The sequence below is a fragment of the Sinocyclocheilus anshuiensis genome, unplaced genomic scaffold (genome assembly GCF_001515605.1).
Source record: "Sinocyclocheilus anshuiensis isolate Anshui unplaced genomic scaffold, SAMN03320099.WGS_v1.1 scaffold2166, whole genome shotgun sequence".
Classification (NCBI taxonomy): Eukaryota; Metazoa; Chordata; class Actinopteri; order Cypriniformes; family Cyprinidae; genus Sinocyclocheilus; species Sinocyclocheilus anshuiensis.
Window position 1 is genome coordinate 1,381,761 of NW_015557079.1, and position 3,019 is coordinate 1,384,779.

The 3,019-nt window shown below is 34.5% G+C and overlaps 1 protein-coding gene across 2 annotated transcripts in view; it reads left to right on the forward strand.

Moving 5' to 3' along the window:
- The window catches only part of LOC107676889 (SH3 and PX domain-containing protein 2A), a 111,832-nt gene that overhangs the window by 13,389 nt on the left and 95,424 nt on the right, over nt 1-3,019 (forward strand). The window lies entirely within an intron of this gene.

Sequence of the window (3,019 nt, forward strand, 5' to 3'; positions counted from 1 at the left end):
AAGGCAGAATACCGTATAACTCCAGGCTGGCACAGTAATATTGACGAACGGCTAAACAGATGCAGAGCACTGTAACTTAATTTGAGCGATCTAAAACAAAGTCAAAGAGCGGTAACTGATGATACTGTGTTCTGCCTTGGTTTCTCCTGGGCTTTTCTCCAAGATACTTATACACATGATAAAGGAGGTCATGTATGTCCCAAAATCATCAATAACTAATTTCGACCAAAAACGAAGTTATGGTGTTTTGTCTTTGCACGGCAGCACTGCTGTCACCATAAACGGGCGTGGTTTCAGCAACCAGCGCCTCAGCTTCACCCACGTCCCGCCTTTTTGCCCATTTTCGATTATCCGGGAGTGACGCGCAGTGATGCGCTGCCAAGATGGCGGCAGTCGGCTCCGCCAACTTTAGGCTTAAAAAATGCTCATCTGAAACCTACGAGTGACGTCATGGACACTACGTCCATGTTTTTTTACAGTCTATGGTCCCGGTGCTTCATTTTGAATGGAGTCGGGGTGGAGTTATGAGGTTTGACTGACAATTTGAGGATCCAATGGCGTTACGAGGTTTAGTCACAAGCTCTTTTGAATGCTTTTCATTGGTTAAATATTTATAAAACCCACAAACAGACATAAAGATTACCAATAGCATTGATTAAAACAATAAAAATAACAAAATATAATAGAGATAGAATGTGGTTAGGAAACACTGGGGTAAGTTACTCTGAAAAAGTAATTCATTACTAGTTACTAATTCCATCTTTAACAGTGTAATTAGATTACTGTAGTAATTACTCTCTATAAAAAGTATTGCATTACTTACTAATTACTCGAGCAATACAAGGAAAAACATGAAACTACATTAATTTATATTTAAGTCAGTGATTCCTCTGCGTACCACTAGCTTTGAGAATCAGTGGTTTAGATGATAGCACACCTCCTCTCAACAAGCTACACAATTTGAGGTCTCATTCATGTTTGTAGCACAAACATGACGAGTTAAGTGCAGAATTTTAATAGTACGGGTTTAAAAAACAAAAACCTGAAAAAAAGTGAGCAGCAGTGATGGCTGCCTGAGCAGAAATCACTAATAAATAGGGTAACTTGCATTTTGGTGCTTACCATGGTAAACAGACATGCAATACTCTGCAATATGGAGCAAAACTGTGGCAGTGTTTACTGATGTATTAACTTTTTCACATCTATGGACAAAACAAGCCATTTTTCCACATACACATTACACATACTATTGTGCTTCATACAGCTTGTTGGGGTTGACAGGAGATCACTAAAGATCACAGCAAACCTCCAAAGCTGTTAGATCCCAAATGTCACAAATGCAGCTTCCAGACACTTCTCTTTCCAGGATCAGCTCAGACATGCTGCTCACACTGGAGAAGACCTTGAACAGGTTTGACGTGACTGAGTTTACACCCTGGAGAGATGTTGTCAACACACTGTCCTGCAGCCCACAGTTGGTGGGGCAATTTATTTGAAGGATTGATGCTAGAGAGCTGTGGTCAGAATATCATGCTGAAGTGAGCCTGTAATATTATAGACTTAGTAGATGGAAGGAAATGTGCTGAATGTAAATCAAATGTCTTACAGTTAAAGAGGAAAAAGACTGTCATTTGTCAGGTAGTCAGTCTGTTTATCCCAGTTATGGATTGTTTTGATTGGCTCTGGAAACTAGGTCAACTCCAGATGCAAATCTTTAAAAATTAGATTTGTAAATGATTTGTTAACTTGTTTGCATCTGTTTTAGTGAGACTGCAAGGAGGTGTGATCCGTTAAAAATAAAATGTGCAATTTCCAAATGGGAACTTCAAAAATCATGATTCTTTCTTGAATTTCATATGCAGTATACATATATACATGCATATGTTTGATACACTGTAAAATCTAATTAGTTGGGCTTACTTAAAAAAAAGCATGCAAACCGATTGCCTTGAAAAAACGAAGTAAAGTGAAATAGTAATAGTATGTTGTACTGACAAATGCTTAGTTAGTATAGTTTACTTACACGAGAGTTCTAGTAACTAAAAAAGAACTGTAGGGGGTACTTGATCCTTTCATTTAGGTTTACTCATGACTTAGTATAGCTACTCACTGACTCCCAGAGTGCATTGCGGCATGAATAAATTATGCAGTTGCTTTGTTTTACAGTTGATTTTATTTGCCAATTTTATTTGCTGTCTTGTGTCAGTAGTAGCAGAACAAAAAGAGCAAATAAAATGGTTATTGTTACAATTAATAAAAATAAATGAAATTGAATTGTTACCATTGTTGTGATTCACGTGCTGAATGTTTAAGTCTGTGTGTGACTTTAGCATATCACCACACACTATTTAAGGATTATATAAACCCAATTAATAATATCTCAAGGTATTTATGCAAAACAAAATTTGAAAAAGTTAATTGACACGCACGCACTGCACTAGCGCTTTAATTAGAAGATAGATCATCTTCTAAAAGTAACCTATTTATTACTTTTTCCTCTTGAAATAAAATAACTCTGACTTCATAATGCATTGCTGCATTAACAGAGAGAAAATTATACTAACACAAACTAAGTTCCAAGTGCCCAACCAAAGGGAACGCTAATCACTATAATGGTGAGTAAAAAAAAAAAAAACATTTTAGGAAAATCAAAATCAATTTATGAAGTCAGCTTATGTGATATTTATTTTTTCAGTTTTCATTTTAGTAATGTTATGTGCTTTTTCAAAAAAATATTATTCTTTAGGTTTAGTTCATTTTTATTTCATTTTTATTATTATTATTTTTGTTTAATTTTCTGTTTTAGTGCTTCAAATTAAACTTTTCTGTTTTAGTGCTTCAAATTAAACTTAATGAACTCAACTGAAATAAAATAAAATTTTTCATCTAATGTTTATTTCAGCTTTATTTCAAGTTTAAATTTTTTTTTTTTTTAATAATTTTAGTTTTAGTTAACAATAGTAACGATTACCAGAACATTGCAAGGTTTTTTTTTTTTTTTTTTTCTTATTTTTTCAAG